A 9,252-nucleotide genomic window follows, 5' to 3' on the forward strand; every position below is an offset into this window, starting at 1 on the left:
AAAAAAAAAAAATATTCTGGTGGTAATATATCTACCATTGCCCATGAGGAAGTGGTAAGTATACCTACCACTGCCTGGTAACAGTGCTAATATTTCTCTCTTTGACATGAACGAAGTAATGTTTTTTCCTACTGAACTGAAGTTCCTTTTAATTTTTACTTCTTAGTTAATTTTGTCATTTTTGTTTGCTCATTTTGTTCATTCTTTTGTTACCTACTTATACTAAATTTATTATTATTATTATTTTTAAATCCATTTTAATCCGTTTTAAAAATTAATAAAGTGTATTCTCCTACCACGTCTCTATGTGACACTTAACAGGTGAGTAGAATAGAATAGAATATACCCTGTTTATACTGCCGAAATGAGACTGAAAAGTCCCTTTATTCCCGCAGTCTAAACAAGGTCTTGTGTATTTGGTTCAGAAGGTACAATGAGTAGTCTGTCCTGTCTGTCTCCGTATAGCATTTCCCTCAAGGTTGGACTTGCCTGGGAAAATGTTTAGCTAGTATGCTGTGTTAGTTCAGTGGTGTAGTTTTTTGAACGGTGGACTTGGAAGTTGGTGATTCGAGTCTTCGAGTCCAAGTCAAGTCATAAATTTTAGGAAGGTGTAATAATTGGGGAGAGATTTTGTGGAAAGCAATCATGCTTTAACACTATAATAAAATACATACTTACTGTAATGGAATGTAATATTTATTTGATGAAGTCTACAGCTAGTGATGGGTCGTGGGTAAATACCCACTGGGTGGGTAAATAAAAATTGGGTATTTACCCGGGTATTTATCCACCCCCAGGGTGGGTAAATACCTGGGTATTTTAAAAAAAGAAGAAAAATAAACAAAAAACATCGTCACTTGATTTTTTTTAATTTCCCGGGCACAAGTCGACTGAGGCGCTTCTTGAAAATACCCGGATATTTATAAAAATTGGGTATTTACCCCAAAAATAAGTACCCGGATATTTACCCATCACTATCTACAGCGCACTTATCACGAGTCTACAATTCCATGTTGAATTGTCTGGTTTGTTTTTTATTTCGTTTATTTATCAAAATGATTGTCAAATTTGTTAATTTTGTGTAATAATTAATAAAATGACCCTGTCCCTTTTTCTATCTCTCCCCCAGTCAAATCAAACCGGAGTATGGTCCTCTGCTAGTAGAACTATCCGAGGAGCAAGTGTACATGCACATCAAACCTAACGAGGTACGACAGCGGAAGAAGCAGCGCAAGATAGACAACGAGGTGGCGGATCTGAAACTAAAACTAGCCGCTTGTACGCAGAACGGACGCAACATTGTACTCAGTAATCGAGAGATACGACTGCTCAGGTAAATATGTGGTTTTCAAATGCTCGGAGTTGACTATTAGGTCATTTTTCCTATACATTGCTCAGGTAAATATATACATTTGGTTCATTTGAACTGGTTAACTTAGAGACGGAAAATTGAAAATAAATTAATTTTATGCTCCATAAACTAGAAAAGAAGAAAGAAGGTAAAAGAAAGAAGAAGAAGAAGAAGAAGAAGAAGGAAGAAGAAGATCAAGAAAAAGCTCTGAAAAAATGTCAATATTTTGGACTTCGGAGGCTAATGGTTTGAGTCCAAGTCGATTTATATTTATCGTGGTGTATTAAGTAAGTGGGGAACCACATTTGTGAGGAGCATTTCAGTTTGATTAACAATAAGAGGAATATTCTTTTCTTTTGAAAATCTATTTTCTTGATTCCCTGGCAGGTATTTGGAGCTAACAGAAGAGGAGAAGGAAAAAGTTAAAGCTTCTTACAAGGTGGCTCGAAAGTTGGAGAAATTGGAAGGACGAAACAGGTAAGTACCCTATTCTCAAGCATTTGATACTCTCAAATCTAATGGAACAGAAAAACAGACATATTTACCATGCATCAGTGAGATTTTATGTACTTGAAGTAATGAAGTATAGGAAACCTATACTGTGTATTTAGAAGGTAATGGAATCCGTCCAAATTTTTCGTCTAAATATTTCCACTTTGCTACTTTGTCACGAGATGACATTTGACCTATTGGTACCTGTGACATTAACACTTTGACATCTATTCCAGGGAAGGAGAAGAGGGAGAGATGCTAAGTCTGGACAGTGTCATCAGTGGCAGATCTACACCTTCAGACTCCGGATCTTGTTCAGGTAAAAGACACCTAACTTTAGTGTTCTAAGAACGTCAACCTCTAGTGTTCCAAGAACGCTAAGTGCACCATAAACATTAGCCACATTGCTGTTCCCCTTGGGGGATGAGCTATTAATTTTTTTACAATATATTTTTTGTCATACTACTTAAGTACTTTATTCGAGGAGTGACCAGTGAATGGCGGTATTAATTACTAAAAAAAAAAAAAAAAAAAAAAAAAAAAAAGGAATATCAGTATTGCCCATCCATGGGAAACCTAACAAAAAAGCTGCTGAAGATCGCCCGTCTATTCGAGCTTAGTTAGGAATCAGCTTAACTCCATACACAAAAATTCCACTCCGAGGCTTAGGTGTACGGGCAACTACCCCAAAGGATGGGTTAAACCCATAATGCTAATAGTGCTAAAATAACTCACTATTTGAACTTTTTCAGGTGACATCATATCACCCACTGAACCACTGAGTCTGACCGATTCCATGCTCCTCATGGATGACATTCTATCCGATTCCCGTCTTGACCAGCTGGATCGTATTGAACGCATTGAAGCCATCCTGACAGCAGAGAACGTAGCGTGCGTTTTTGAACGGTGAGGGCCAGTCACGCTCTAAAAAAGCTAGCTATTAAGCTTTTTACTTACCTATTGGTAAGCAGCTTGATTGGTAGCTAGCTATTAGGTTTTTATACATTTAGTAGGTACCTAATACTGTCATGTGATTACTTAGGGTGTTTATGATTCTGTAATGAGACTGGAAAGTCGCTTTGCCCCTGTAGTCTAATTGGCAAATACGAGTACTATAGTATAGCTATAGGTCCTTGTAGGTTGTTGTTTTCCCATATTTTCAGGTAAAGATAATTTTCAGTTTCATAGTAACTCATCGCCATGGAATTCTTGAACCAGGCAAGCCTGGTCATCGCCATTTCTCATTCTGCCGCCAGTGCTATGTTGACTCGGCTTACTGCCGAGCCAACGCCTCTTTCTACGCTCGCCGTAATAGGGCTGGAAAGTCTCTTTGCCCCTGTAGTCTTGAGTACTATAGTATAGCTATAGGTCCTTGTAGGTTGTTGTTTTCCCATATTTTCAGGTAAAGATAATTTTCAGTTTCATAGTAACTCAAGCAACCCTGTATATGCCACAACTTGGACATATTGTAAAGAGATCCGAATATCACACATCAGAGTCCATACCTATACACAGTTCCAGACACAAGCATTGCCAAGGATATTTTCATGTGTAGTTGCACATATTGTATTCATGTAAAGAGATCCGAATATCACACATCAGAGTCCATACCTATACACAGTTCCAGACACAAGCATTGCCAAGGATATTTTCATGTGTAGGCTGGAATGTAATTAAATGTGATTAAATTAAAAACCTCTTCTCTGTACGTTTTGTCTTGTAATTGCGCTGGAATTGGGTCGGATAGTAGAATTGAACATTCTACATGTTGTGTTTTCTAGTTGCATCTAGTCATATATGTTTTCTGGTGTTGTTATAAGTGTAATATACCTATGTACATATAACTTACTTATATGTTATATAAGAGAAGACCTATGATATGTTATATCTATAATTTCTGTATATGATATGAGAGAAGACCTTGACTAGAGTAAACATATGTTTTCTGGTGTTGTTATAAGTGTAATATACCTATGTACATATAACTTATATGTTATATAAGAGAAGACCTATGATATGTTATATCTATAATTTCTGTATATGATATGAGAGAAGACCTTGACTAGAGTAAAGTAGGAAATGTTGAGATGGGATGGACGTGTTTTGGCGTTGGAATTAATTACGTTGGCCCTTCTTGCGCCATTTGTGGATTGGATGGTGATATGTGATATGTTTAATAGTGGCACGACATACGTAATAATAGAATTGAATACACCTTGTTAATCCTGCTGGGATAGGACTGGAAATTGACAAATTATGCCAACATTAATCACATTTTGCTTGTGGAAGTCCCCTTCTTCTGAAGCTCGTTTCTTCTCTTTGGCTTTCGAGACGAATAAGGTTATGAAAAAGGTCGACTCAGATAATTTGAGACGAATCGTCCTTGCTTTCCCTGTTATTGACACCTATTGTGTGGCACCCTCCCATAAAGCCAATAGAAAACTTTTGTTAGAGAAGTAAAAAGTTCATTCCACAATACATGGGTAGTGGGTACATATACCTGAGTAAAAAAAGGTGATAATACAAGCATGACTTTAAAATTTAAAAAAAGGCTATTTTTGACAATGAAAAACTACTAAGTAGGTACATACTTACTTTTTTTTCAAGTCATTACTTTTCCATCATCTCAACAGCTGTTATTCCTCTAAACAATTTAAATTAGATTTTCATTTGGCAGGTAGGTATTTCGATAAATACCTTCCTACTTCTGAAAGGGAAGAAAAGCCCTAGGTAAATATAAATACTAACTTAGGGCATATGATTTGATGTAAGAGTTTCATGTAAGAGTAACAACATTAACCTCCAGGCCTTAGGCCCCTAGGCTATCATTCATATGCAATGTGTTTACCTACCTACTTACTTGGTACTCTCCAAAGATAACACAGGTAGGAGGTAGGTACTTCGCATAGGTAGTGATATGGGCACATAGTTTGCATTGAGCTGTTTTACATGGTATGCTATCAACCCTTACAAGTACCTCTGTTACATACTTATTTATACTCTGGTACATACTTATTCCCTAGGTATTCAATATACTAGATATGCACCGAGTACATGAAGCACATAGGGAACAAGGGCCGTATCTAGGGAGGCCGATTTTGCTCCTTTACTATGGGGTGGACTTCGAAGATTTGGAGCATCCCCCCCCCCAATACATCACTGTTTGGACACCTCCCCCCTTCAATTAAATCATGGATACGGCCCTGTAAGGGACTACCTCTATTTACATACCTAATGAATGTCATGTGTGAGAGTGTCTGTTATAGGGTGTGTAGAAACGAACTAAATGGGTGTCTCAGCGTTGGGTGTTTAGTGTAGGTTAACACTGTAGGAAAACAATTTAGAGAAAATATGGCTCAATTTTCCTCACTTCTGTGACTTTACGACCTTGGATATAGAGTTCCTGATAAACACTTACGTTCCTGAAGTGTGTTTATGGAACGTAGGTGCTGAGATGGAGCTCGGACGAACGTGAGATAAGCCTGTCCGGCGGCAATTTTAAAATTCATTATAATATCTATTTTTGTTAGCTTTTGGTATAGGAGTAGCTGTTGTTTTTAATACAATATAGAATGAACCAAGTATAAGTCATAAACGGTGTATGATACGTAAAGATAGAAGTAAAACTGAATTTCAGATTGACAAGTTCGGAATATCAAAAATTCCCGAATGTACCCCAACTTTACACGCAAAAAGGCCTGACGATGGCCCTACGATGGCCCTGATCTTTCATGAGATTCGGATATAGACCATCCGGAGATGTCCTACACCTGAGCGCGAGCGCCCTTAAAGTAGAATCCATGGCTTTCATCATGGGACTTACTCTGCCCTGCGTGCTGTCGCACGATCTTTTTCTATCGCCATGGAATTCTTGAACCAGGCAAGCCTGGTCATCGCCATTTCTCATTCTGCCGCCAGTGCTATGTTGACTCGGCTTACTGCCGAGCCAACGCCTCTTTCTACGCTCGCCGTAATAGGGCTGGAAAGTCTCTTTGCCCCTGTAGTCTTGAGTACTATAGTATAGCTATAGGTCCTTGTAGGTTGTTGTTTTCCCATATTTTCAGGTAAAGATAATTTTCAGTTTCATAGTAACTCAAGCAACCCTGTATATGCCACAACTTGGACATATTGTAAAGAGATCCGAATATCACACATCAGAGTCCATACCTATACACAGTTCCAGACACAAGCATTGCCAAGGATATTTTCATGTGTAGGCTGGAATGTAATTAAATGTGATTAAATTAAAAACCTCTTCTCTGTACGTTTTGTCTTGTAATTGCGCTGGAATTGGGTCGGATAGTAGAATTGAACATTCTACATGTTGTGTTTTCTAGTTGCATCTAGTCATATATGTTTTCTGGTGTTGTTATAAGTGTAATATACCTATGTACATATAACTTACTTATATGTTATATAAGAGAAGACCTATGATATGTTATATCTATAATTTCTGTATATGATATGAGAGAAGACCTTGACTAGAGTAAAGTAGGAAATGTTGAGATGGGATGGACGTGTTTTGGCGTTGGAATTAATTACGTTGGCCCTTCTTGCGCCATTTGTGGATTGGATGGTGATATGTGATATGTTTAATAGTGGCACGACATACGTAATAATAGAATAGAATACACCTTGTTAATCCTGCTGGGATAGGACTGGAAATTGACTAATTATGCCAACATTAATCACATTTTGCTTGTGGAAGTCCTCTTCTTCTGAAGCTCGTTTCTTCTCTTTGGCTTTCGAGACGAATAAGGTTATGAAAAAGGTCGACTCAGATAATTTGAGACGAACCGTACATACTCGTCCCAAAATTTTGCCCGGCTCGGGCATACGATACCCTTGATCACTCAGCTACAGAGTTCGGTTTCAGTTCACTTGCTGCATCCTACTTTTTTTTTCTACAAACTTGAAAGATCAACCTTGGAATCTCTGCCATGGGAACCAGTGAACTATCTCCCTAGAAATATGACCGCTGTCAAATCAATCTTTAGCTAAAGCCATGATAAGAGAGAAAGGAGTCTAGTCCGTTCATTTAGAATCTTTCACCATATACGTACGAGTACATATTACATAATGTAGCCTGTTCTTCAAAGACGAAAGTGAATCGATTTTAGTAAAACCAGAAATGCAGAAATCAGTCTGAAGTTCTGAACGTATGAACATTATCAGAACTAGTTCTCAATAGACTGGTCATTGCACTATGGAGAATTTTCGGTATGAACTCAGAAGAATTTTCGGAGGCACAATTACAAATGAGTGTGGTTGGTTTTGCTTATGCAAGTATGTAGTTGTCAGGTAGGTATGTAGGTGGGTTTGGATAATTTTGAGATACCTCTTATCTCGAGATCTTTTATATGGCATAGCCATATTTGACTTATATTTAAGGAGACTTTGACATAACCTATAGCGAAATCAACTTTTCGTATGCTCATCTATCTTAGTAGTTAGGTCATTAACTCCTATTACTGAGGGAAAAGAAGACCACACTTGCAGACGGGTGTCCTCATAGTGTCCATATTAACTGTTAGTATAATGGAAAAACTTGTTTTAAGCTGACAGTCTAAATAAAGCCTTACATTAAGCCTTGCACACCTGGTCTATCATTGGTATTGATCACGCAAGGAACATTCCCTGTTGAATTACCTAGAGTCCTAGACAACATTTTCCTTGTTTGCCAAGCTATTAAAAAAATCTAAATCATGATTTATTTGTGGTGAAGCTGAGAGCTTCTTCACAATTTTTGCGGATATCGCAGCATTACCTACTAAGAGCCTCCTTTACTATTTCTGACATATCTGCAATTTTCCTTTTTACTCTGGTAGTTCCGCCACTGGTCGCTACTCGATTAAAGTAGCTACTCAATTGTCCTCACGAGGCTGAGTGCACCCCGAAATTCAGAGAGCCGAAAAAACCGCCGGGAATCGAACCCGGGAACTCCGGAGTGCAAGCCTAGTCTGATACCCACTCGGCCACGGAGGTTGCTTCCTTGTTTGCCAAGCCATTTATTTCCTCTGTTCACTAATCCTTGAATCCTTCTCCCAAATTTATTTCACAGGCGGCACACGCGGTTCTCCAGTTTCAAGAAACCGGCAAACCCGTCTACAAAGTGCGACACGTCAGTCTGAAGACCCTCGCAGAATTGTGCGACTCGCCCCTGAGCTCTCCGCTCAAAGAAGAACTTCGCCTGGTGTACAAGAAGGATCCGAGATATTGGGCGCGTCGACCTTTGACGCGAGATATGATTGTGTACGCTGCTTCCGATCTGGCGAGTCTCCTACCACGTCTCTATGTGACACTTAACAGGTGAGTAGAATAGAATAGAATATACCCTGTTTATACTGCCGAAATGAGACTGAAAAGTCCCTTTACTCCCGCAGTCTAAATAAGGTCTTGTGTATTTGGTTCAGAATGTATTTGGTACAGAAGGTACAATGAGTAGTCTGTCCCGTCTGTCTCCGTATAGCATTTCCCTCAAGATTGGACTTGCCTGGGAAAATGTTTAGCTAGTATGCTGTGTTAGTTCAGTGGTGTAGTTTTTAGAACGGTGGACTTGGAGGTTGGTGATTCAAGTCCAAGTCAAGTCATAAATTTTAGGAAGGTGTAATAATTGGGGAGAGATTTTGTGAAAAGCAAACATGCTTTAAGTAACACTATAATAAAATACTTACTGTAATAGAAAGTACTTAATATTTATTTGATGAAGTCAAATAAATATTAAGTACTTTCTATTACAGTATTACAGCGCACTTATAACGAGTCTACAATTCCATGTTGAATTGTCTGGTTTGTTTTTCATTTCGCTTATTTTGACAATCATTTTTAAAAATGATTGTTAAAAATGATTGTCAAATTTAATTTTGTGTAATAATTAAAAAAATGACCCTGTCCCTTTTTCCCTCTCTCCCCCAGTCAAATCAAACCGGAGTATGGTCCTCTGCTAGTGGAATTATCCGAGGAGCAAGTGTACATGCACATCAAACCTAACGAGGTACGACAGCGGAAGAAGCAGCGCAAGATAGACAACGAGGTGGCGGAAAGAGAGAAAGGAGTCTAGTCCGTTCATTTAGAATCTTTCACCATATACGTACGAGTACATATTACATAATGTAGCCTGTTCTGAAATGCACTTCGTTCTGTTATTCGCAGGACATGACCTTCTCCGTTCAACATGAGTGGATTCGTCTGTGCAAAACCGTGACGCCCGCCGAGGTCGAGAGAGCCAAGAACCTGCTCAAATCCAACTTGTTCCTGCAGTTGGACGGAACGACGCCCGTGTGTGAGGACATTGGACGTCAGATCTTGTGCTATGGACGTCGCGTGCCTCTGCACGAACTGGAGGCTAGAATCGACGTGAGTATAAAATCGTCGTCGCGTCGACGTTTTTTTTTTTTTTTTTTTTAAAA

At 38.7% G+C, this 9,252-nt stretch overlaps 1 protein-coding gene across 2 annotated transcripts in view; it reads left to right on the plus strand.

The window, feature by feature from the left end:
• Nucleotides 1–9,252, plus strand: part of LOC103512280 (mitochondrial-processing peptidase subunit beta) — a 13,029-nt gene that overhangs the window by 296 nt on the left and 3,481 nt on the right. The window lies entirely within an intron of this gene.

This window comes from Diaphorina citri, unplaced genomic scaffold (assembly GCF_000475195.1).
Source record: "Diaphorina citri unplaced genomic scaffold, Diaci psyllid genome assembly version 1.1 scaffold818, whole genome shotgun sequence".
In the NCBI taxonomy this organism is placed as follows: Eukaryota; Metazoa; Arthropoda; class Insecta; order Hemiptera; family Psyllidae; genus Diaphorina; species Diaphorina citri.